The following is a 27,465-nucleotide window of genomic DNA, read 5'->3' on the forward strand; positions in this document are numbered from 1 at the left end:
TTTCCATCAAGAGGGCTGTTGCTGATGAATAAAATAACTTTCATGTAAATGTCATAAGATTTAGTAAAGCAGAATTTTTACTTGTTTCTAGTGAAACAGCAGTTAAAAATATTCTTAGCTTTTTTGGTTTTGGTTTTTTTTTTTCCCCTTGGTGGGAGGTAGCACAGACATGGGCATTTAATGGTTCTTTTTAGGGGTTATGCAGTACCCAGAGAAGAGGAGTGCTCAGTAACTCTGCTTATTCTGTGCTTCCCCCTCGTCTGTCCTCAATAATGATATTCAGCCTGTGGAGGGGTTGAAATACCAGCCTCATATCTGAAGACAAATTTACATTTCACTCCAAACACCTTAATTTAATGAAGGTATTATGCTGTTGGTGGGTACTTAATTATGCTAGAGGCAGAGCTGAAATTTAATACTGTTCCACATGCAGGGAAGATTTACTAGTAGCTTATTTTCAAAAGTCCTCTAAAAGACTAATGCTTATGCAGTCTACTCTTGTTTTTTAAAGCAGATTAGAATAACCCAAACTTTCATAAATAAAATTTCATTTTAATTGCTCAATGAAGATAATGTATGTCTTTTTAGATTATGGGTTTTTAAGGAGATATCTGGATTAGCTGGCTCTGCAGCAATGATCAATGCAACATTTGCTGCCCTTTGCATCTAAACCTTGATGATTTACACCTAAACAAATATAATCATTCAGGACAAGTAATGCTGTATGTGCTCATCTTATATATAAATCAAAGTGACAATTTGGAAATTATTGCAGAGCACACCTGTTGGTTTCTCTGTAACAGTTCCTCTCCCACAGCAGAAATCTGCCTTTTCCATCTCAATTTACCGTGTTCTTTCTAATAAGAGGACACTACTCTGAGATATCATTTCTCAGCTCTGAGTCACATTACCTTCCTTCCCAAGGCTGTGGGATAGAGGTGGCACTGTGACGGGACATTTCTGAGAGACTGAGACTCCAGGAAAAGTCAAACAAGCATTTGTTTATGTGCAAGTACCAGGAAATCTCTCCAATTACAGTGAAAACCAGTCAGTAATTAGGAATATGAGCCCAGCAGGGCCGAGCTGTGCTGGCCCAGGCTGGCTGGGAGGGTTGCTCAGTTTGAGATGCCCAGGCTGGAGGCTCTGTCTGGGAGGGAGTGATGTGGTGTCACTGCTCCACCAGCACCACTTGTGCCCATCAGCCCAGCTTATCTCTTTGTGGGTCAGTCAGGCTGCTCTGGCACAGCTGTTCTGCCTGGAGCTCAGTCCCAGCCAGCTGCAGCCTGAGGGTCACAGCTCAGGGCTTTAGGAGCTGCAGACTGGACATTGTTGATTTGTATTTCTTGTGTTTCTCCCCCTACACTGAGGTGGGTTTACTTGTGGCACTGAGCGAGGCTGTCTGGAGATATGTCTGGGTCAGGGCAAACAGAATGGCTCAGAGCATGCTGCAGTACACAGATTAAATTTGTACAGGACAGTAAGGGGAAAATACAAGCTGGAATGCTGATGGGAGATGTCACAGCAGGATTTATTGGTGACAGAGGCAGTGTAACTGAGAACTCAGTGAAACAAAAAATTGCTGTAATTAATATCAGCTAGTAATTTTATCTTAATTACAACCAACAATTTCTGCCCAGTGCATCAAGATATTATACTGGGGTTTTGAGTTTTTTACTGCTACTACACTGTTGCCCAGGTAGTGAGATGTCTTGTTTGCTTTGCTTTCTTCAACTAAACTTGACAGAACTGTTTTTCAGTTCAGACTTTTTCTAATGACGCCTTTAAGATAAAATCTGCTGCCATTTTTGGGGTACATTTTTTTATTCAAAGCTATCATCTCATTTAAACATGTAACAGTTTCATGCCTGATAACTTTCCTAGCACTAATTCCTTTTCACTGAGAACCTCAAATGACAGTTCCTGACTCCTAGATGTCCTGTTTCTTGTCGCTGGGCAAGAGAATTAGACTGAGTGACTTCAGCTGGGGAAACAGCTGCTGTAGTTCTGAGCTGATTGCTGGCTTTTGGCTACCTCAGCTGTGAATCATTCTGTTGTTAAAAGAATCCATTTCAGAGTTTTAGAAGAGGTGCTCTTACAGCAACACCAAGTTCTAGAGCTGAGATCTTTTTAAAAGGTGAGAAAAAACTTTCTAGCAATTTCAAATTAGTTTCACTATTACTGGAGCTGTTTATATTTGGGGGATTTCTTGGCAGAAGGAATTTTTCAGTACAGCAGAACTTGGAGCCAGTGTTTCTGAGAGAGATCACAGTGAGTTTGGTACAGCAGGGGTGTTGCTATTTCATTTGGGCTGCTTGCCCCTTGCTTAAAAACATGTTTACTTTCTGTGTTCCACTAGTTGGGGAGGGAAAGAAGTTCAGCAGCTGTCTGGCTGTTGCTCCAAAGCAGAAGGCACGTGCTGTGTGTTTCAGCTGCAAGAAGCCCTGCAGCAAAGCAGGTTAGTCCCTGGAGGAGGCTGAGGGTGTCATCCTTGTGCAGGGACAGCAGCTGAGGACAGGGGACAAGGGACGGTGCAGGCTGAAATGTGTCCTGTCAGTGCATTGCAGTGGAGGCTGGCTGTGCTCCACACCAGAAGGTGCTGTGAAATAGCAGGGATGTGGCTCTGCTGTGCAGAAGGAGGAGAAGGTTGCTTAATGGCATGTTGTGCTTTTAAGATTGCTTTAATGCTTTTGCCATAATAACCAAAAGACTTAAGCAAACAGCTTTGATGTTTAATTCCTTCTTTGCTTTGAGACAACTGGTTGTTGTTTCTGGGCTTCCAGCACGTTTTACTTTGAAACAAAAGAAATTAAAATCCTAAAGAGACTTAGTCTGGTACACTTTTCTTTCCTGTGAAGCATATCCCTTATGTAAACAGCTTAGGTGAGGAGCATATAATATTGGAGTTGGGACTTCAAAAATTACACTGGAGAAGTGGCAAGTCTCAAAAACAGTACTATGTACATGATCAGCCTCGTAAACAGTGAGCTCAGGGTTCTGGCTCTGTGTTGCTGTTAAGCATCTCTGACAAATCAGGGCTGCAGAGCCAGTGTACCACTAGTGGAGAAAAAAAGAGATCAGCATGTTGAGGGAATGCTGCAGAGAGCAGGAATCTGGGGAATTTGGAAGAAAGGGAAAGGTGGTGGAATAAGCTGAAGGGGCGGAGTAGCCAGCTGCCTATTTTGGAAGCTGAGAGATGTGCCTTTTGCCAACCATGAATATTATCTACAAATCTGGGGAAGTATGGAAGGATTTTAACAAGTCACAAAAAGTGAGATGAAAGTGCCGAGGTAATCCCTGTTTAAAACGGCATTTTGGTATATTTTTTGTAAATATTAGTATTATCGTACAGATTGCTGGAGCATGTGGCATGTTTGTTTGCTTGCCACTTGTCTAAAGCAGCATACTCTTCAAAACATTAACAGCATATTTCTCCCGAGTTTTTAGCTGTCATAAAAATGTTTTTGAGCAGTTGAAAACAGGGAATAAAACAACTGCAAGATGTAATCTCTGTCCTGTTAAGAGGAAGCAGAAAGGAAAATAACTTTAGCCACATTTCCCTGCAGATGTTCCACTTGACTATTGAATGATATGGTGCACAAGAGATGCTTATGCAAGTGGTATTTGACAGTGCCACCTATTGCTGGAAAAGCAGAACTCAAATGAGTATTTTTGTTGTAAGCATGCCTAAATTGAGCAGAAAAATGAATTCATCTTTTAATTATTTCAAGGTCATTTAGCCATGTAGATATAAGCTTGCCTTTGTCTTTATGTCTATGAAATGGACTGCACTTTTGAAAACTGGATTTATCATACAGTTGCATCAGATGGTGAAATAAATTTCTATTCCAGAAAACGTGCAACTCTTGGCATGTGGTTGAATGCCAGTGACTGTATTTTGGCTAAATCTGTTAAGCCTGATTGTTCCTCCCCCTTTAATTGATGACAGAAGATTGATCCTAAAAATCCTGAAACTGCCTTAGATTTAGCAGAAGACAGGAAATTAGTTTTTTCTAGTGCTTGGAGTTTATGTTAATGTGAAAAGAATAACATGTTTTTTAGCATGCTTCCAAAATTTCTATGAAAAGTAACTGGCTAATGATGAAAATTCTTTGAAGACAAAGACTTAATGATCTGAATGCAGCTTAATGCTTCCTATCCTTTATCTGGTCTTTCAGTTAGCAAGCATGAAAGCTGATTTCTCTACCTGCCCTTTCAAGGATGGTATTTGTTTTATTATGGAAGTCTAACTAATGCTAATGGTAGGAATAATGAAAGATTTATAGGGGCAGCCTGAGATCAATTTTAAGTTTTAATTGTGGTTTTCATTTCTGATCCTTCTTACTGCCTCAGTCTTGTTGCTCATCTCTAATAGAGGGACACCCAACCCTAAACCTCCTCCTAATTTTTGGCTTGTAATCTTCAATGAAAGGAAAAAAAATTCTTTGTGTAGTTTGGTGGTTTTTTTTGTTTTGTTTTGTTTTTTTTTGTGATGGATCTAAATGGCAAGGTAAGAGCAGGAAAAGATGGAGCAGTAATTTGCTCTTTCTCAGGTCTAGGCAGGTATCTCTGAGGAGTTTATTGCTGCTTTACATAACTAATATTCTTTGGCTGAAGCTATCCTCCTTCCTCAAAGATAGACCAGTCTTCTGTTACCCCTGCTGAGCTTCTGAAGAACTGAAGCTGCAAAGCTTAGGGGAATCAAAGGGAGCAGCTCTCGAGTATATAGGCATCTGTAGATTTAGAGAAGGTTCAGAAGGAAAAAATCAAGTATCACCTGCCCACCTCCTGACCATAGAAAAATGGTGTGGAGAAATCTGACTTCATCACCCTCGTTAAGTTCAGGGCTGAAATCTAATTCAGCCAAAGTGAGAATGGCTTACTTATTTCATGGATGCATTTTTGTGTGCTCTCTCTTCTCGAATCTCCTTGCTGAATCTCCTCTGCACTCTGTTTCTATACATTTAATCTTCTGCTTTATCACTGTAGCTACCTGCTCTCTCGGTGTTCTTCATCTTCAGTTCACCTCTTTGGTCATTCTCTGGTTCATTCATCTGCTCTCCCCCACCACAGAATCAGAGCCTCTGAGTCAAGCCAAGAGACCTTCAACTCTTGCTGCGAAGTTTAAACCCCTTTGTATAACTCTGCCTTGAGCAGATTCGGTAGAGGTAGAAAGGAGAACAACTCTCAGCGATTCAGTTCGGTGTCTTTGGAGGGCTCTGGGTGCCGAATGTGCTCAGGTTTCCCGTTCGCTCCGAGCGCGGGGCCGGCAGAGGGCACTTCAGCCTGGGCACGGGAACGCGCTCAGGGCTGCCTTGCCCAAAAGGGGAATTTTTTTCTTTTCCTTTTAAATGTTAATAAGAGGCTTTTAGGCAACGGATGCTTCTGTCGTGATTGGCACTGTCTCCTACAAGCTATCTGTGGCCTAATGCTGTTGTACAGTGGAGATTTTGGGAGCTAGAGGGGAAAAAACGTTCCCCGTTTAGTTTAAGGTGTGACTTTACTGAAAGACACTTTTGTTGTTGACCTTCTGTCATCTGAAATTGAACATAATGGTGGGTGTTAAAACCAGCCTTGAAAAATTTTTTTCCCCAATGTAAAGCTTGTAATTTCTTTTTAGTTGTGATTTGATTTCCTCTTTTAATTAAAAAGCAATTGAAATTGGAGAACACTACAACCTACAAACTGATTTTTGTGGATGATGGTGTGAGTTACTTAACAACAAATCACAATGTATTTCCCCTTCCAATCCGGTGCCAATATTGTTAGCTTGTAATACAATACTAACAGATGATTATATCTGCCAATAATGCATTTAACAGGAGATGACAAATTTTATTATGATAAGAACCTCATGCTCTTTCATTTGTCCCAGTGTAAATCAGAAGTTACTGCCTTGGATTGAAAAGATTTGTTCTTGTGTAAGAGCTTACTGGTGTAAATGAGGATAGTCAAGCCTGACATGTGGTGATGTACCAAATTATATTACAGGATATTTAAATTCTGTCTCCCACTGTGAACAGCAGGATACCGTTTTTATCCTTCCTGTTGAATGCAGAATCACTTTTCCATTTATAAATCGAGCCTGAACAGAGCACTCTTGGTATTGGCTGTTCCTCTGTTACTCCACATGCAGAGTGTATTGAGACACCTGCTCATTCTTGTAAGGCAAACCACAAACAAACCAAAATACTTTCCTGAAACAAATTGTTCTGTGATTAATGGAACTAATGAAGCTTCACTGCCTGCAGGTTTCTGTCCTTTATCCCTGATGCCCTTAGCAAGCCTCCCACCAGAAGGCTTTCCTGGTTTATCTTTGCTCATATTTCATGGGATCTTCCCTTTGCCCTTTTTGCCCTGCAGTAATGCCAGTTCCTGTTTCCCTCTATCCTGTACACCTTCCTCAGGTTCCTCCTGGCCTGTCACCAGCAGCAGCAGCTCTTCTGCATGGCCCTGGGTGCCTGGGGTGCTGGGTGGGAGCTGCTCAGGTAGCCTCAGATATCTTGGAGGGGGAGGATAATTCAAGTCTCTTGTTTTACTACCTGACAGATTTTCCCAGCACTCAGGGGAATTTAATATCTTCAAAATGATTGCCCTCTGTTCAATTTCATAGAAATGGACCAGCAGATATTAAGAGTTTTTATTCCCTGATCCTTGTTCTGGCCGTTGGTCTTTGGGAGACTAATTTTGTTTTTGTTAGAATGCTGCTCTCTTCTGTCTTTCTCTCTTGTTTTGCAAATCAAGTACAGTGGTTACCAATGATGTTGCTAACTGGAGAGAAACCAAGAAGACATCAGGAAAGGGGAGTTGAGTCCCTTACTATTTTTAAGGGCATGTATGCAACTTAATATCTTGTAGCTCTTGCACTTGAGGCCAGCGTGAACTGATTGCCTTTAGGCATACCAAAAACAAAAGTGGAAGATGAATGCTGAAAATTGTAGCTGGAAGGAACTTCTGGAGTCCTGCCAGTTCCTTGTACTTCAAGAATCCCCTCTGGAGTTTCAGTCTGGCTCCCTGCCCAAGCAGGGCCCACCAGAGCAGGTTGCTCAGGACACATCCAGTTGGGTTTGGAGTATCTCCACAGACGGAGACCCCAGAGCTTCTCTGAGTGACCAAGTCCAGTGTTGGACAGCAGTGTTTAGGTGGTGTTTGTGCCCACTGCTCCTTGTCCTGTCTGTGAGCTCTGTGCAGCTGCACCCTCCCTCCAGGACTGAATTTTGGTACGTAAGGCACCGTGTTGGAATTTTTTTTTGTCATGTTACAAACGGTCACCCACTCTGTTTATAAAGTCTTGTATTTTTTTGGGTTTTTTTTTAATCAGAAATATTTGTATAGATTTCTGAACATCTAGATGCTACTCACAGTATTCTTTTCTAAACCAAGTATGTTTCAAAATATTGAAATTCTGTACATTGGAATTTAGGTACTAATGACATTTTCCAGGGGTTTATTACCTAGAAGTTCAGCTGCCCTTGTATGTATGGGCATTTAAGATTTTTCATTGTCAAGGGGAAGCCATTCTTGCCTATTATTAAGTTAGCAAAGCCAGGAACAATTGGTGTACTTTTAAGCTTTGCTTCATTCAGTGGCTATGTATAGATTCACTGTCTTAGCTTCTAATGCTTGAAAATCCTATCTGAGTGTATTTATGCTCACTTCAGTGCTACCCAGTATTCAGCATTCAGATACCAATACTCTTAAGCTCGTTTAGTGCATTGAGTCTTTTCTGTTTTGTAAAAATGAAAACATGCACAGTATTTTTTTATCAATATGTGTTTAATGAAAAAACCTGCAGGTTTTAAAATTGTCCTGTTTGCTCAGTGCAGAGTGATAGAGATGGCTGGGAGCAGAAGAATTACACCAAATCTCCTGGTGGATATCAAATTTTTTCTTTGTGTTACTTTCCCAAAGGCTTATTAAAAAAACAAAAAAAAACAAACCGAGAAACTTACCAGCCAAAAAAAACCCAAGACAGACAAAACAACCAAACAAAACTATCTTGAGAAATATTTTTTTAAATAAAAAAATTTTTAGATTGCAAGAGTTACCATACAAATGTACTGAAAACAAATGTTTTGCAGACAAATAAAGTACAGTCAGTAGTTGGACACCAGCAAAGAAGGTGCATGTGGCTCTTCAGGGATTAATTAATAAATATAATAATTTTTGTAACTGAAGGACTGTTGATAAGCCATTTATACATGGCACATTTCATTGCTGTGCTGTATTAAGGCCCTAAGCTGAGGAGTTGACAGATTTTCTAAGAGGTGAGGACAACAATAAACAGAACCTATGTAGACAAAGTAAATCTGTCTTTAAACTACAGTTTATAAAACTATGTTTACTTTAATCTTATGATAAATAACCCTTATCTAAAAGACAACTGGCCAAATGCTGCTTAATTCTCTGAATATTGGGTACTGCTTACTTTGGGATCATTTTGGAAGGAATAGCCAGATTTTTTAATCATAATTTTGAGGGGGTTTATTTTTAATTAACAATGGAGACTCTTGCCTTTTCTCTTGCTTAGCTGAGAGGTGATAGGATTTGAAAAAAAAACTTAATATTAAAATATTTTATGATTTCAAAAGGATTCATGTATTTATGTACATCATTCTGTAAAAGTAATTTGATAAAAAGACCCAATAAAAATAAGTAAGAATTTCTCTAAACTGCTTAATGAGGCCTAATAGAAATCTGAAATTCAGATCACATTAGGGTTGTCATATGCCCTAATTTCAAATGACAGCTCTGGCTTGCCATGCAGTTGGCCTTTTATTTTGTGTCAGGAATTAACCAACCGTGTGTTCTTACACTGTTTTATTAGAGCTGCACTTAAAAGATGGGAAAACTTCATTACAGTAGTTATGTTAGAACACGAGTTACAGCAGGGTGAGTAAAGGCAGTTTCAGACCATATTTTGATATTTCAAATATGGATAAATATAGAGGAATGAAAAATTCCTTCTAGTTTTCCCCACTTCCTAGCCGTGCAGGGGAGTGCAAAGTGCAGGTGAAGCTCTTGAGCAGCAATGCATCAGCACCAGGGGGTTGTGCTGCTCCTGCAGCTGTTTCTGTTAATGGGTGACTAATCTGGATGAGGCACAGCATACATTCACAGGTGAAACAGTTCAGATAATGTGTACTGTTTGTGACACTTTCTAAAACAGTGTCTGCAGTCTAGTTGAAGAAAAGTGATCTACTAAAAATGTGGAAGGGTAAAAAAGCAACTGTGAACTTTGCAGGGCTTTTTATTGGTGGGTTTTTTTGTTGGTATGTTTGTTTTTTGGTTTTGTTTCCTTTTTAAATTTGCTGTTTACTGAAGGGGATTAACATCTCCTAATGCCTCTTTTTCAGTGCTGTGGCTTGATTCTGTGTCTTTGAATCACACGATCTTGTGGGTCTAAATAAATCAGGTGATACATAGTGCTTGAAGTACTGACAGTATTCTGGGGCTGGATTAACAGCTTGGGGAAAGGTGAAAATATAACATCTTGTCTTCATTTGCCAGTGCAGAAGGCATTATCAAAATGAGGCATTAGTTATCAGCCAGATCATTGCTGTCTGTCTTTGTCTGGAGTTAGAGAGATGCCAGAAGGGACTAGAAATATGAGATGGGCTGCCCTGGCTCAGATCGATGGCCCTAAGTGGATGCCTGGGGACAGGACAAGAGGCTGTCATAATTGAAATGCCACTTAGGCTTTCCCAGGCTTGCAGCCCTTTTGGTCTGGGGACTTGTGGAGCTGGATGTGGCCTTGGCTGCTTGGGAAGCCTCAGTGGGGCTCTGCAAGGAGCTTTCTAGCCATTAAAATCCTTGTAAACCTGTGGCCTCCCCAGCATTCCCTAACAAATGTGCATTTGCTGTGTAAAGAACTGCCTCTTTTAAGGAGGGGAGAAAAACAGAAAAAAAAAAAAGGAATTTTGAACCAGACTACTGCTAGTTCTGTTTATGTCTCCTGGCTTTTGTATGAAAAGAGTCAGGAAGGTCAGATAACACTCCTTGTGGCTTTCTCTGTGGTGTCCTTGCCTGCGATGATGGGATGTGGTCAAAGGGAAGTTCAGTGCACTGTTTGCTGTTTTCAGTGCTCTCCCAGGTGGGAGGTGTTGCCATGGGACACAAGCCTTCCTGGAGGCCCCAGACAGGGCAGGGGAAGGTGGGGCTGAGGCATTGCTGCTCCTCTTCTGATCCAGTCAAAGCACACCGGGACTTGGACCATTAACATCAAGGGCTGACCCACCGTGGTGGTGTTGTGCTGCTCTGGTCAGTTTGAACAGTACACACCTGTGCAAGACTGCATAAAGCCAGAGGCACCTTTCCCATGCCTTCAGCTGCACCTGTCTGCAGCAACTCAGCTGCCCTTCATCTATAGAGAGGAATGTGTGTTTATACATACTTATGTCTCTGAATGAGAGAGAGACTGCTGATGTAACTTTATTCATCCCGTTTAAAGAGACAATATACTGCTTATCCCAGTAAGCCTGTAGATAATAATGCTTATCCACAGACTGTGCTTGGAATTGCAGTTACTATTGATTTTTCATAAAATACTGTTGGAATAGTTCTTAATTTCGTGGAATGTTAAGCTTTGCTTATGCCCAGCCCCAATTACACTTGTTCTTCAATGGTGTCTGGTGATGGTGCTGTGAATGGGTGCAGAGTTCCCTTTTTCCCTCCTGGAAAATGCTTCCCAATCCTTGAAGCTGCCTCAGGTGCTTCCACCATGGTGTCTGGTGCAGTGTAGAGAAGGGAAGAGCAGGACTTGATTTTCAGGGTGTTTTGGGATTCAAGGCTACAGATCCACCTCGGGTATTGCTCCCAGCAGCACTAAAGGACTGACAGAGCCAGTTCTTCTCCCTTCCTTCACTTTCTGGTTGCCCCAGTTCCTGCCATCCTCTGGTGAGCTGTGTTTGGCCTAAAGAGATCGTCCCCCTTGACTGTTCCCTCTCCTGATGTTCCCATGTTCACCCTAAGTGACTGTCTCTTGCTCTTTGGTTCTGGTTACCATGATGCCCATCTTTGAGGCTTTGCAGTAGTTCTGGAAGTTCATGATGCTCTGGCACTTTCACTCTAAGTTTTATTGTTTTCTCTGTTTTGATTTTATCCTTCTTTATTGGAAACTTTCAGAGTAAAGTAATGGTAAATACAGTTATATTTATTTTCACGCTTACAAGTGGAGCTCCTGATTAATTTCTTTGGGTTATTATCTACTTGGCTGTTTGTTTCTATCATTTCTTTGAATCAGTAATTGCTGAAGTTTATGTTGTGGTCTGTACTCTGCTGAGACATTGATTAATGTTTTGGTTAGCTGAGCTACTTAAAAAGAAAATCTAACCCAAAACTCAGTATCGAGAGAGAGAGAGAGTGGTTTTCTCCTTGGTTGTACAGCCTGGGGCCTTACTGGGTCACCAGCTGTGGTGGGCACAGCCCAGGATGTTTTGTGCTGCTCTCCTGCCCAGTGCCAGGGTGCCTCTTGTGCATCTCACTCAGACACTTTCCTTCCTCCTTCCAACACCTTTTTTTTTCCCTCTTGAGAAATGAATGAATTCTTCATTGTTGGCCTCTTCTTTACTCTCCAAATTATTGATGGATGTTTCATGTTTACACCATGCTTTTACAGTCCTTTGTTTGTTAGTAAACAAGAGGTATTATTTGTAGGTGTTAAATACACACTGTCCCTGTTCTGGAAAGAAAAAAAACACCTTTCTTTTCAGATATATACATTTTAAAATACGTAGGAAAATATTTGGTTTAGTCCTTTCTCCTCTAGAGTTCTTGGTGCCTTTTCCTTTCAGGTTCCTCCTCTTGCTGTTTTAGGAACTCCTGATACCCTTGACAGGACAATCTTTGAAGTTTGTTATCCAGGGGCTGTGACCTACCCAAAGCTCTGGTTTGTAACCAGATATAGGCCATGGATCCTATATATCCCAGCAGTGGTGGCGGAGGATGTGGTTTTTCACTCAGCACAATTTTGCTTTGTTAGTGTCAGCTGTCCTGATTTGTTGGACCAATGGCTTCTTCCTACAGCTGCTGTTTGTTAAACACCAACTTTTATTCTTATTCCATTGCAACATCTTTAATTTCTGTGTGAAATCATGGTGCTCTTCATGTTTGGATGACTGTGGTGCTTCCTTCAGCTTCTGCATTCTTTCCTCCTGGTCCTAGGGGTACATATTTCAGTAGATATGGCAGACTGGTATATTTTTTGGTTTTACTGCTTTTCTATTTATTTGGATTAAGGTTGCTATGTCTCTGAAGATGTTACAAAGTTACTTCAGTGGTGTATGGGGTTTTTTACTCTGCTGTGATTCAGCTGTGATTTTTGCTCTCTGCCTCTTGAAAGCAATGCTATTAGATGTTTGCCGTCATATTTTTTTCCTGTTGCTGTCATTGCCATTCTTGCTGACCTTATCCAGAATTTCTCTTGAAAATATAAAGTGTTGTCTTCAACTGTTACTAATATTCATTAGAAACAATGATGCTGTTTTTAAGGTAGACATTTGGAAATATGTCTGTTATGATACATACTTGAGAAATTGATTTTCTTCCTTTTTGTAACTTCATCTTCTTTTTGTTCTACACCTGTAATATGTTGAAAAAACTTATGCTTACAATTTCGTGGCTGTTAAAAGCTTTATTATTATTATTTTTCATTACCCAGAATTCAGTTAATTTCCATTTACTAATCTACCACTCTCTCTTGTATCTTTTGCTGGCTAATAGGAAGACAAAATATTTTTTTCTTTCAAGTTTGGCCTACAGCTCATAAACCCAATTTCCATTATATGTATTGATGTCAAGATGAGGAAAAACATATTTTGAAAGTTTTACTCCTATTTGTCAAGGGTGCTATGTTATGATCAATATCACTTTAAGTAATTGGCATTTGTATTAAATGTCAACTGAATAGAAATTCTAGACATTCCCTGATTTGGTACGTTCAGAATTTTATAAATCATTAGTTTAAATAAGTTTCTGCAGGATGATAACTCTATACATTGAATATCAAGTATGCAGTGTGCATACAAAGTGAGTTGATATGAAAGTAATGAAAGTACTAGATTTGGGTTTTGAATACTGGGCACCAGTTTGTCCTCCAAGTGATCTCTCTGCAAGCTTGTCTCTATCTCTGTTGAAACACTGGCTACATTGCAAGGCAGTTTTTCAAGTTGCCAAAGAAAAAGAGGGGTGTGTGGGGATGGAGCAGTGAGAAAAGTCAAGGACTTCATAGCCAAAACACAGACCTTTAATTTGAATTTGCCCTGGCTTTTGGGTAAAATTGAATGATGGTATCTTTTCTTCAGAACCATTGGTGCAGTGTTTTGATCAGGTGCAGTCTCAGGAGACATCAGTCTTGGGAAGCCACGTAGGATGGTGTTTCTAAGATCAGTGCTGTGCGTTTGGTTTGGGTTTTTTCTTCCTGCTGAGCTGGAGTCCATCACACAGGTTGTTCAGGAGGGGGATACAATATGATGCAAATGGTTTGTGTTCTCTTGCACTCCAGCTGTGCCATCAGCTGTCAGCCCCTGATGAGGACATTGCTGTGTGTTCCCACTCCTGCCCCGTGTGCTGGCACTGCCTCACATGGCAGTGCACCGAGCCAGAGTGGGGAACTGGTGCAGACTAAAGCTGTGGCAGGAGGAGACAGACAAGAATGGTTTGGTGAGGTGCCCAGTCAGGCTCACAGAGTGACCCATCATGCTGTGCTGGCTCAGAGGAGCCAGGTGTTGCACCCCTGGGTGTAAGGAGTGAGCTGCTGGTGGGAGCAGCGCTGCCTCTCCAGCCCAAACACAAAGCTGGTGATGGCTGCTGCTGTGTTCTGTGCCTGCAGCCTCCAGGAGAGAGGGCAACTGCAGTTGCTGTGTCCCACAGCTGCCTGCATGGTGACAGATTACAGATGTCTGCATTGGCATGGCCAGTAAATGTGTACTTGTCCCTTATTTACTGGGTATGTAAAAATGCTTATCACTCTGAGCTTACAGCTGAAGGCACCCAGACCTGTCCTGCAGCATGCAAAGTGCTGTGTAATGCCAAATGCAAGGAGAATGGGCACGTGGTGTTCACAGACACTTCTTCCATCTTCTTGTGCCAAGATCTCAGCCAATTAAAGCAGGGTAGTGCCCTCTGGGGAGCAGTGAGCATGGAGGGGTTGGTGCTGAGCAGCAGCAGGGTGAGTCGGGGAGGCTGCCTGGCCTGGGGCCAGCAGTGTCAAAAACGAGCAGGAAATTGATTTAGTGAAGCTCTGAGTACCTTGTGCTAAATGATCTATTGACTAAGGAAAAAAAAAGAAATTAAAATTAAAAATACTACTAATAAAACGTGGAGTATGTACCAAGCAGGACAAATTGTCTGTGTTATGTAGATTTTGCCATTCCCTGGCTTTTAGATGCTTGCAGCTGTGATATTTCATTTCTATCATTACTGTGTGTGTAATCTATAACCTTCATCTAAGAAACACGACTCATTAATTAATCATTACCAAGGGCAAGACATGCAACAGCATCAAGTGTGCCAAATCCTCTCTCTAAGTTTTTAAGTGTCTGACTGCTCGTAGATAGCATCTCAGCAGTCCTGGCAGATTACTCTAAAGGACCAGATCTTGCAGCACATACTAAATTTATGAGTTTTTATATCAGTTCTTCCAGTGCCACTCCAAGTAATTTGCAACTCTGCCTTTCATTTATTTAACCCTCTCCATGCTGCTGCTGAGGCTCCTGGCACTGCTGGGGTGGCTGGGATGTGGGTGGCAGCAGGGACCTGAGGGTGGCATTGGTGCAGATGGGCAGCCCTGGAGTTTTTAGTGCTCATGGTGTGGAGAAGCATTATGGAAATGGGCAACCTGCTGCACTGTAACTTCTCTGAGAAACAGTGCACTCCATTTCTATGCTGGTTATGTAGAAACTGCTAAAATTTATTTTAAAGAATCTAGTATTATTCTAAGAGATGTCTGAAGGGAACTACTTCATTCCCTTTGGCTTTGCTTCTTCTCTTGCTTGGTCTGGCTTGTTTGTAAATACTGGTCGATGTTTACAAACACTTCTCCCCTGCTCTCTTACAGAAAGCCACTGCAAGGCAAAAAAATATTAGAACTTGTCAGACTGTATTTTTAGTCAGTCTTGGTAACAAGTACTTTATTGACAGCTCTGTAATGAAACATGAAACCTGTTTTGATTTTTGTTAACTAATTTTCTACATGGATTTATGATGGGGTTTTTTTGTTCGGCTTGTTTGGGCTTTGTTTCTTTTCTAATTCTGTTACAGCTAGAAAGTTTCATCTTTCTTTGGACCTTCCACATATAAAGAGGACAAAGGAAAAATTGACAACTGAAATTTTAGCTCCACTGTGCTTTTTAACAGTGTTGTATGCTTTTACATCTCCTGTGACTTTGAAAAGCTGTGTACTTACTTCAGCCTGATTTTTAAAGTAATTTCTGCATGATCTTGTCCCTTTACTCATTGTTCCATGGGAGGAGGTGACTCCAGCAGTGCAGTGAGGGCCAACACGGTGGCCAAGGGGGGTGACAGGCTGGCAGTGCCTGGTCTGGACCTGTCCCCTCCTGGTGAGCAGGGGCTTCGTGGGCTCCAAAGCCAAAAACCTTCTCAGCTGTGGTCACCACGTGGCCACGTGTCCTTCAGTCAGCCAGCAGCTCCCTGGGGTCAGTTTTAAAAGCCTGGGTGAGGTGGGCTTTGCTGAGGTTTAAAGATGTTTTCTTTTGAGGTAGATTTTAGCTCTCACATACTAATTATTCTTTTTCTTGGTAGCTTATCAGTGTCTGCATCTCTGTAACCCAACACTGTTCTTATGGATCTTGCTGTTCCAAATCCAGCAGCTCCTGAAATAGTGATACACAAACAGGGGAAGGTATAAAAGAATTAACAATTATAAGCAAAAACTGTAAATGGCACAGAATTACCGAAGCAGGAGGTAGGTATTAGAAGTGTAATTTCCACTTAAGCATAGGTTGATAAGATTGCACAAAAGAAAGTAAGCACAATAGTGAAAATAAGGAGATTATGAAAGTAAAGACTGCATCCCAAACCCTAATTAGTGAGGTTATCTGCATTTCAGCTTTCACATTTGCTCATTAAAAGCACTGTTTTTGTTTTTTTTTTTCACCTTGATTCATATTCTTAGAAAGTCTCATGCCAGGATTCTGGCCATAAAGATTTTACATGATACTAATGTAGAATGTGTATCCAATTCTTTATCTTATTTTTAAAAAAATGATGCTTTATGGAAAGCTGAAATACAATTATTCCTATTCATTTCCAGGGAGATAAACCTCAGCAGTTAAGCAGTGCTAGTACATCAAGCTTCTTTTTTAACCAAAAAGAAGTACCATTAATTTAAATTCAGTGAAAGACATGGATAAAGCAGTGTTAAATGCTCTCACTGTTAAAAGAAAGTAGCTTAAAAGTTTCATGCATAACAGTGGAAAGCATTAGCTTGTCTTTATAGGTTTTTGTACATGGTTATGATGAAACATTTGGCTCTAATATTGGTGGTTGACATGGCTCTGCTCCCCTCAGCCTGTGAGGATTTTGTATTTTTTTGAGTGGGCTGCCATCAGTTATTTGAATTTCTTTGGCAGAATGACCAAACACTTCTTCATCCTTATTTCTTATTGCTCAGTTTCATAATGCAAGGTGGAACATATGTTTCTTTCAAAGTCATCTTACATCTGGTTTTGGCTCTGCCTGGATTGTTTCATTGACCAGGTGGGAATTGCTGAGGCCATGGACATACTAGGTAATACTTGTTTTTCCAAAAATACTTTTGTAGATAATAGAAATTCTGAAGAAAATGTGGGAATCAACAGGTATTAGAAGGCATTGCATACTGAGAAAGAAAATAATAAAGTGACAGAGAAAGCAACAAGTGGTCTGTGAAGTGGTGACATCTTATTTCAATTTAAACTTTTTGTATTAAAAATGCCCAGTGGAAAAAGTGTCACAATGCTAAAGTTCTGAGAAATGGTGCTTAAGTTCATCAAGTCTTTTTGTTCTTTTGAACTGAGTAGGGAAGATGTGGTTCTTTCTTATTTACTAGTTTAGCAGTGTAAAAATTAAATTACTAAGCCATCTCTGTGCTTGAGTGTCTGCATTTGGGATAGGGAGGAGAGAAAACATCAGGCATATGAAGAGTGGAATCTAGAAGGTTTATTTCTTACATCTGGTGTGGTTAGATTGTGGGGTCCTTTTGGTGGCTAAAAACTGTGATAGATAAATACCCTTAAATAAAATAAAATGTTAAAGCCTTTGCTTATTGTTAGGATTTTACAGGTGGCTTTTTTTTTTTTCCTAAGTTATTATTTTTTTCTGACAGATCCAGCTTGGTTTTCACTGCCTACCACAGTAAGAATTCCCTCTCACCTGATGAGCTAAAGACAGGAGCCCAAAGGACTGCCAGAGTGAGCACTGCCGACTGCCTGGTCAGTGAGTACTCACAGCCTGAGTTTGGTGTGCTGTTTACTCACAGGTGTGTTTATATTGTTGGCCAAAGTGGTTCCATCTATGCTTCAAAAGTGCCTGGGAACATCTCTGCAGGAAAGTGTTTTTGTAGAGGAAAGCAATTCTTCTAAGCACTTTGCTTTAAAGAATCTACTTCAGGCTTTTCCAGCCCAACTGAATTACTTCAGAAGGCCCCACTAAAAGAAATCTGCCTTTTTCCTGCCTGCCTGCATGTTCATTTATGGACATTGTTCATCCTGACAAATTCAGGATCCAATGAGGGTGCTAGGAATTTATTGCTCCTGGAATCAAAATGTTTTTTTCTTCACTCTAAAGATCCTTTTGTTCAGATTCTGAACACAACAAAAGTTATTTAGTCTGTATGACTGGCTGCATACAGTTCTATATCTGTGTAGATGCCAGGCAGAGAAGAGACAGAGAGAAGAAACCTTCCCATTATCTGTTCTTTCATGATGTCTCTAACTGCTGGTCAGAATGCTCACAAGACACCCTACAATTTAATTACTGTTGTACAGAGCTCTGGGAATTCAGGTAATTATATGAAGTACCACACTTAGCCCAGTGTGTCCAGCATTGGGAATGGGCTGTCCTGCTTAAGAGTAGCTGAAGAGTAAAAAAATAACCATAACCTTTGGCTGATGGATTCCCATCAGAAAAAAAAACAAAACCAAACCCAACTTATGTTCCAAAAAAAAAAAAAAAAATTCATCTTCTCATGGATTTTTATTTTACTAAGAGTTTTTAGTTGGACACCTGAGAATTCTTACTTGAGTAATTTAATCCAGTGGCAGTATTTCATGGGAAGCTATGTCCAGATTGTGCCTTTTCTAAATCTCTCATTTGGAGTTAGTTTAATATATAACATTTCAAGTCGTTGCACTTGTCTTGAAAAGCATGGCAAAATAGTGGGGTTTAGATATGGCAAGCACCAAATTCTGAGGGAATTCTTTAATTCACTCTGAAAATAATCAACACATTCTTCTGCATTGTTTGCAATGGGTCATTTGGTTGTCATTACATGTTTTCTACTGAAAGGTTAATTTCTGACTCCGGGGCTGTACTTTTTCAGTTTTTAGGCCATTAAGATCCATGCTCCATACTTACAAAGTAAATTACTCCAAGGGTCTGATCTTTAAATTTTCAAATTTTATGTAGTATAAGAAAATTAGAAAAACTAGATACTTGAGTATAAGGAATCCTTTATACTGGGAAAGAAAATCTGGAGGGATTGTGGTGGTTTTAAAATTTATTTTTATTATTGTACAAGTCTAAGTTTCATGGCAGCTTTCTACTAGATTTGTGTAGTTAGAAATATGAAATAAGGGATTCCTGCAATCTGTTTTGACTATTTAAATGTATCTATCGAGGCTATGTGTAAGTTATTTGTATATGTTCTGTGTATTTGTTCCTATATTTAAGGGATCTTCATAGCCCATCTTTAAGTAGTTAAAGAACAGATTGACAGGTACTTCCCACAGCAAATTCCAGGAGAACAGACATTAAGTGATAAAAGATACTGGTTCCAGAAGCTCTCACTTTTGCTCTGTATCTCAACAGCAGTTTGTCAGGGAAAGGTTGCAGAAGTAGGTCCTTGGTGAGAATTTCAAAACACCTGATAGCTCAATCTCAAAATCCCCTGCTGTAATCTTGGTTTGTTTATTTTTGCTGTCTGTTTTTTAGAATAACACCAAATGATCTCCCAGGGTCAGACAGTAAGTCAGTAACAAAGCTGAACATGAAAGCAAATTCATAATTCCCTGCAGTAATTGAGGTTGACAATATGCCTGCTTAAACTTTCAAAATGGTGGCTAGATCCTGTGCCTTACTTATTTTCATTGCTCTGGAAAATACTGAGGCCGGGAAGGATTTTAAGGTTCTGAAGCACAACTTTTCTTCTTGCTCCCCATCATATGTCTGGGGAGTTTGCTCGGGGTTTGGTTTGAGTTGAGACACAGGCTGGGACAAGGAGCTGAGTGCTGTGTGTGAGGAGCAGAGCTTTTCTTCCCTGGCAGTGAAATATTTGCTTTAGAGGATCTCCAGCAGTTCCTCCAGCTGAGAGAGGGCTCCTCACAGGGTCCCAGGACAGAGGAAGAACATGAGCACCACTGGATCCCCTGCAGCACGGTACAGCAGCTGATTGGGGGGTTTATTTTGGGGCTTTAGGGTTTTGGGAGATGTTCTGTCTTCTGTGGGAGTCTTCCTCAGCTGCAGGCTTGGGGCTGGGAATTTGCCCTGGGTTCAGTCTCAGGTGCTGGTGGCATCACTTGTTTTCAGCCTGCTGTAGGTACTGTCTGTTCTTTATTTCACTCCTAAACTTGTGTTCCTGTGCATTTCCTGGTGTGATGAGGAAGTGCTGGTAACTTCCCACTTAATTCCCTTTTATATGGTTTGCCCAGCCCTTCAGCCCTGCCTGTTTCTGCCCTATGTTCTTTATGCATCTGTCAGAAACTCACTGTCAGCTCCCAAACCACTGGCATTTCCCTCCCCTGTGCCCTTCTCCAGCCTGCTCTGTGCTCTTCAGAGGCGTGGCTGTGACATCAATATTTCAGCATTTGTTAGGTTCTTTTTTTTTTGGGTTTTTTTTTAATCTGCTTTCTCTTCAACAAAGGCTTCTATCATCCCATCATGGTGGATCAAAGCCTTTAGAAAGTAACTACCTTAGAGGAAAAAATTTAACTTCTTGAACAAAACCCTTCTGGACTTATCCTCAAGGGAGGACTCAGTTTCTTAGCTTTATGCATCTCGACAGGAAATTTGTGTCTTCTGAGGGAGTTGGAAGAAAACAGCCTCTTCATCACTGCCAACTTCTGTGCTCTTCTTAGTTCCAGGTCTGGAGGATGCAAATTTTTTGGCATTTTTAGTGCTGCCACTCTGAAAAAAAGAGCATATTCTATATGGTGGTTTGAAAACCTTCTGCAAACTCCCATTGGTATAAATAGTCAAAACTACTTGAGCAAATTGCTGAAGAAGCCCTTTTTTTACTGTCAGACTTGGATGCCCCTACCATGTTGGGTTTTTTAGTTTGCAATGATTTTGAAAGGGAACAGAAGTTATCAGTACTGTGTTCTTAAGTATTTGTAACTTTTATTTCTTAGGCAGCAAACTCACAACCAGAGCTTGATGAGTATTATCACTCACAAGTGGAGCCACAAAACCAATGCAACTTCTGCTATTGATTTTTCTCCTGAGTAACTCTTGGCAGCAAAGGCAGGTTACCATCCTGTGTAAGCATCAAACTTAGAGTAAATTACTCTAAATTATGAACTAACCAGTAAATCAGCATTGCTACAGTGTTGTCCTCCCATTCCTCCCCCATACTTGAAGAGTGTATCTCAAATAAGAATCAATGTATCAGAAAATTGTTTTAATTTTATTGTTAATTAAATATAGAAAAATGGATGCTCTCCTGGAATTACCAGCAATAATTAAGCCTGGTGAAAGAGCAGGGGCATAGATGCAATTAAAATGGGTCATGGTAATGTGATAATTACAGAAGTAGAATTAAGGTGTTGCCCATGCTTTTTTAAATTATGCCATATCACCAAGTACCTTTTTTTTTTACATTTTTGTCTTTGTTATGAAGTTCAGTAAGGTATTAATGGGGCTAACCAATTTTACAAGTGGTTTTAAATTTATCAGGACATATGCCCACACATTGGCCTTAGCACTGCAAGCATATTTGTTGGGAGAGAAATTTATTTGGCAGCATTCTTTAAGACACAGCATTTGATATGAAGGAGATGAAGCAGTGCCATTTCTCAAGTACTGCATGAGCAGATGAGAAATTGAATATTACTTTGGATAAATTCAGGCCTCTGTCAGATGTATGGAGGATGGGAATAATTCAAGCAGAACAGTAAGCCTAGGATAATTAAAAAATAAATTACTGTATCTCAAAATATTTTAGTGGACTCTAGATATGAGTGTTCAGACTGAGAAGGATGTGGTGAGAAAAACTAACTATATGAAAATACCAAATTATCACTAAAGGTCAAGTAAGAATGTACTGGAAAAGATAACTAGGTGTTTGAAGTCCTGTTGCTGGTTTTGTTTGGGTTTTTTTTTGACTGACTACTATGTAGCATACAAAGTTGAGAGTTGATAAATAGATGCTGATAATATTTGCTATTTTATGAGAATTCTCTTTGAGTCAGGTACAAGTTTTATTAACAATAATGTGCATTCTGTGCCATGACATGGTATAATTCATGTATTCTTCAAATATTTCAGTGGGATATGAGATTTTGTGTGAAAAAGGACATTGTGTAATTCATTTATTTTTCATAAACTTGAGTGGGATATGAACCTCTGTGTGAAAAAGGCTCTGGGGAAAAAATATCTGAGTTTTGACCTTTGATTTTTCTAACTAAGGGCAAGTTTTATTATATGTCATAGTTATAAAAAGAAAACTCATCTTTTGCCTTCTGTGGGAGTCTGGGACTGTGGGTGAAAGAGTGGGGGAAAATGCTGTAGGTATTCAGGCTGGCCTGCAGTGGCAGCTTGAGGGAAATGTTAGGATAACTACCTGAATGCTTTTTGAAGTGAGACTGGAGGGGACAGGTCTTGCCTAGAAACTCCAGAAATGACATTCTGTGTGTCCTTGGAGAGCCCAGAGAGAACAGCTACAGCTCATGACAGATGGTTCTCTATAAAATAGTCTGTGTAACCTGCTACAAGCACTGAATGGGGGTAGCTGGCATGAAGGAAAATGTAAAGTCCTGTCTGTGGGGCAGTGATCTGCCCTTTATTTATGGTTTTATTTCTTCCTTCCTGTACTGAAAACTCAGCACTGACAATTCTAGATTTTTGTGCAACTGATTCTGAAGTCTTCCTGGAAATTTGGTGGGGTTTCAAAAGAAGTTCTGTGTGTTTGAGAATGATGTAGCTCTTCCTGTTTGATGATGAATCCTGGATTGAACTCTTTCAGAGTGAAATAGTTTCCTTGTGAAAGATCCTATTTCCTTGTGGAAGGGAAAGGCTCTCAGTCAGCATCTGTCCTGGAAGAAACCCTCTGTCTGTAATTACTTCGTGACTGGAGTTTGAGGTGCTGTGACTGTGTAGGTGTCTGATAAATGTTTTTGGTGGAACAGAGCACACATATGAGGAATGAGTGGATAAAGCTGCATTTCAGTTCCATTCATTCCAGACCAGGCTGATGCCTTTGCCTTCATGAACAGCTTATTTTTTGTGTATTTAACAAAAATGAAAAAAAGAGAAGTCTTTGAGAAGGGAATATTGGTCAATAGATGTTATCTTTCAGGTTTTTACTTTGCTTTTTATTGCACTGTTTGTGTTTCTAGAAGTAGTGGGTACAAATAAAAAATACAGTTACAAAATACAGTCCGATTGTGAATCAGCCCGAAATTAAATCACAAGTTAACTTCTAGTGAGCAACCTGTATCTGCTTGGATGGGATCTTCAAAAATCAGGTGTGATAGAAAGAAGAAAACAGACCTAGTAAAAACTGAACTGCCATCACAGTGAGAATCAAGATGTTGAGCGTTCCCTGCCTTTGTTGTATGGGAAGCACCACCCCATCAGTACTGTCAGCTGCATGTGCTTGGTGCTGAGGCTGGGACATGACTCAGGGACAGCGAGCCTGAAGAACAGCTCAGGTGTCACTCTGGAGATGGCTGGTGCTGACTGCAGGAAGGGAGGGACAGGTGAGCAGAGCACCTTGCAGGGGTAATTCAGTTTTGCACATCAGGGAGCCCTCCAAGGGTGCTAACCGTGCCCTAGAGGAACATGGCAGTGGGGCTTGGGAGAGCCCTGTGCCATTCCACGGGGTCTGTGAGCCAAGCTGACCCGTAACACAAACATTTTTTGTTCTGTACTCTTATTCTGCCTTTGAACTTGAAGCTGTGTGCAGAGAAGGTTGTGGTTTGCTAATTGTCTTCAAGCTATTATTTACTCTCGGTGTCACTGGGCCTTCTACAAGTGTGCATTTGCATAAATACATCTCACAATGTCAGCACCTTTCCAGTGACCTGAAAGGGGAAAACAGCGTGGTTACCATTGTCTTACATGATCTACTACAGAAAACCAAAACATACCTAAGGCTGAGTTTCATCAAATTCATTTAGAATTATAAACTCAACGTAACTGGATTTTTATTTGATTTTTACCTTGCACCTGCCCACTTACTTTACTGGCAGATGGGTCTAACCTTACCTTGTTGAGCATGTGCAGCAGAAGCAGCTTTGCTTCATGCAGATCTTTACTGACCCAGCTTTTTATACCCCTGGCAATCTGCTCTGTGCTTGTACAACACCAGGTTAATTACAGCCTTGTGAACGTGTGCATTAAAACAATCTGCCTACTGGTAGAGAGATTTTTTTTGTTTTTTTGCTTTACAAGACTGCATCTTCTTATTTTTTTAATATTAGCTTTGTCATAACTTTCATGTGGCACATTTCACGGCCAGTTGGAGTTTCCCTCACTTTAGCAGAAATCCAGGTTATTATGCAGGTACCCACTTTTGAGAATGAGCATCTGCAGCTACTCAAGACACAGAGATGCTGGTGAATGTGTCTAGGCATCCTCGTTTGTTGTGCTGTGTTGTCCCTAAATAATGATGCAGAATATCTGGCAGTTGAGCAGTCACAATGCAAAAAGAGAAACACACTGGTGTTTGTTATGTGATAGCTGGCTGTGCCACTGATTATAAAGCATGTAGCTGAACCCAAGGGGAAGGAATTTTTCTTTTTAAAAAGTATTCTAAGTATTTTTCTTATCTCTATTTTTTTTTTGTCGATCTCCTTAGCAACAGAAACAGATGTTTCTTTTCTCTTAGTCATTACATTCAAAGAAAGTAGCTGCTTCAAAAATAAGGAAAGCAATTTCTGTGAATTGGGTAGCTATTAATTATTGCCAAGATGTTTTAGGATGATAATAAGACATGCAACAATTGGCTTTTTTCTTTAATTGAAATATAGCTATCTAGTTAACCTGTGCTGGTTAGGTGAGCTAAAATCTATCTGCTCTTATAGTGCAGTTGTGTGATAAAGACAAGAGTGAGCTTGAATACTTCTGGTTTATTGAGGGGATACATATTATCAGTGTGCACCTAATGTTTTATTAATTTATGACTTCAAAGCAAGTCAGTGAAGAGTTTGCCTTGAAGACAAAGAAATAAATAAGCATGGCCTTACAAATATATATTTTTGTATGTCAATTTACAATATGAAATGGTGTAATTAATTTTAAATGTGGACTTTGTTTTACAGTGATGCTCTTTTTCAAATTACTGTCTGTTTTCTCTGGATTTTTATTGTATGTTTTTAAGCTTTTACTTGGGTTTCAAAGGGGTTTAGTGATCTGTGATTTCCATCTGTATGGGCACAAGTGCCTTCCTAATTCACAAGAAACGGGCACACATAGATGAGATTTAGAGAGAAATGAGTTAGGACTGCAGAATCGGGATATGGACTGGTCTCTGTCAGCCAAGAGAAGCAGAATCACCTCTGCAATTTGGAGAGGAGGACTTTTGCTGTTCCCCTAGTCCTGAGTGATTGTCATTTAAGATAACTGCATGTGCATGGACCCACTAACGTGCTTGAAAACCAGTGCAAAAAACAAACCTTCATTCCTGGTAGTGTTAATCTGATTAGTTCATCTCATGGAGATTTAGTAGCAGTGTTAAAGGGAAAAAGCAGTTGTTCAGATGGGTGAAACTGGGAAACCTTAATCTCAACTGGGGCTAAACTGGCTGTTCTTTTTTTTACAAGCACATTCTCCTGCAGCATGCACATCCACAGCAGAAAAAAGAAAACAAAGCCTTTGACCTGAATTTACTTCAAGAACCAGCAAAACTCAGAGAAGGAACAGGTGAAGAAGATTAGTATTATGCCACAACTTTTAATCACAGCTGTACTCTCCCTGATGTTTTCCTTTTTATTTGTCTCCCTCCAACCCTGAAAATAGTAATTCTGACTGGGACTCCTTTAACCACGTGTTGGTGGCAAAAGTGGTTTTGAAAAGCTTCACCAAAGAACCATCTGGAGCCTGTGAGGGCCAAGAACACTGAGAGCTTCCTCCATGGCAGAGCTGCTGAGCTGGGAGGAGCAGTGAGCAGCAAAGCCTGGCTGTAATTCTTTCACCTGCTAGCATGTCAGACACATGGAGAGGCTGCCCAAATGCTGCTTCCTTGGGAGTTCAGGGGAGCAGGCCATGCTGCCCCTCGGGTTCTGCTAAAGCAGTGCTGGAACACTGCATTCCAGTCAGATGTGCAGAGCAATCAAAAGTGCAAATATGAAACCATCCCTGATTCCTCAGTAAGTGCAGTCTTGGTGTCTGCTGTGGTTGGAGGTGGGCACAGCCCCTCAGGGGTGAGAGTGCTGCAGGAAGCAGAGCAGCATGATTTGGGCAGGGCTGGCTTTCAGGGAAGGTGGGCACTGTTGTCTGTTCACATCCAGTGGAACCTCTGTATGTGGGTGAGGAGTAAAAGTGTCTTGTGGGAGGACCTCAGAAGGGACAGCTTTCATCAGTTGTGGCTAGGATAGCGTTCCAAAAATGGCAGGAATATTTATTGCAGGAAAGAGTGTTAGAGAAGGACAAAGCCTTGGTGTGTAGGCAGGGAGGAGCCTGCAATGGGTATCTGCTTGTCTGTAGGCAGTCCTTGCCTGGTGCTGGCTGCTAAAGTAAGTTAGGTGTTATTCCTACTCAGTGTTGAGTTTACTCAGTTTATTGTAGGTGAAACAAATGTTGGCACGATGAAATAAGAGTGGCTAAATGACATCTTACTGCCAGTGTCACCTGCTGTCAGTGAGATTCAAACAGGTGTATGAACTCTTTGGTCATCCATTCCATGCCAGCCTTTGGTTCATGCTGGCTCTCTCCCAGCTGAATTCTTGGAGTAGGAGGCCTTTTCTGGGGAGCAGGAGATGGTGCAGATTCTTTGATGATAGCTGCAGATGAGCAGTGAGGCAGCCCTTTGCCACTTGGAGCAATAATAGCCATCAGTGTGGCTCTGTGCAAAACACCCTGTTCTGTAGCAGTGCCTGCAAGTTGGTGACTAGGAAGTAAAAAAGGACTAAGCTGGTTTGTGATAAGAGCAGAAATTCCACTTCCCTGGTGTCTCCCTAGCTTGACCATTCAGCCATTTCAAATGTTTTCCTTGGTGCCAGTTGTGTTGCTGTTTTCTGGGTTTTGGAAAATCATTGCCTACATATTGGTGGTCTTTTTGAGTAAATGTGGATCATTCCTATTTTAGAAGAAATTTCAGATTTTCTTTTGTCCTCTCTGTTTGTTTCATATGTAAGCCACCTGTTGCTGACATAGATTTGCTTACTTGTGTAAGAGAGAATTTAGAAGAAAATTACTAATTCTTTCATCATTGATATGGACAAAAAACCCCCCCACTGGCTAAAAAGAAAGTGGTCTCAAAGCCTACACAGTTTCATGGACACAGCTCTTCAAATGCTCCCATAGCAAATGGGACCTTCCTGGTAAATCACCCCTTAAGGTAAAATAGCTGATAATTCTGCACCTCTTTGTGATGTCTGTCCACAAAGTTATTTTTAAAGACAGACTTGTCATGAAGAATACTTCTTTGATATTGAAAGAATGAATTCCACTCAGTTTAATGCTAATGAGAATGAGACATGTAACATCAGTATTTTGATTTATATGTGAGAATATAGGGGTTAAATATGCCCTCTAACTGGACTGACTATTCATAATATCTGTTGAGGGTTTTTGTGCATGAAAAATATGTGAAGTAATTTGTTGATCAATATTCCTGACAGGCTTGTTTTATGTGTGGTTTGTCAGGGGCTGGGAGAGGATTGTTCTGGTTAGTTTGTTTGTTCTTAGTCTGATTTTAAGAAACAATCTGAATTAATTGCCTTAGGTTGGTTGTGGTGACACCGTACTCCTGGAATAAAAGAAAATATATCAGAAAGAAAGCAATGAAGAGTAACTGTCTTCAAATGTTTGGCAACAACCACTCCAAGACTTCATAGTTAGTCTAAGTTGAGGGTAAATTTTCAATAGAAAGAT

At 40.5% G+C, this 27,465-nt stretch overlaps 1 protein-coding gene across 5 annotated transcripts in view; it reads left to right on the plus strand.

Moving 5' to 3' along the window:
• The window catches only part of TENM2 (teneurin transmembrane protein 2), a 612,765-nt gene that overhangs the window by 43,170 nt on the left and 542,130 nt on the right, over positions 1-27,465 (plus strand). For all 5 annotated transcript variants that reach the window (XM_059860582.1, XM_059860584.1, XM_059860583.1 and 2 more), the window contains exon 2: positions 17,321-17,426. The gene's annotated coding sequence lies outside the window, so the exon portion shown is untranslated. The remainder of the gene's footprint in view (positions 1-17,320; positions 17,427-27,465) is intronic.

Source organism: Haemorhous mexicanus, chromosome 15, assembly GCF_027477595.1.
Source record: "Haemorhous mexicanus isolate bHaeMex1 chromosome 15, bHaeMex1.pri, whole genome shotgun sequence".
NCBI lineage: Eukaryota > Metazoa > Chordata > Aves > Passeriformes > Fringillidae > Haemorhous > Haemorhous mexicanus.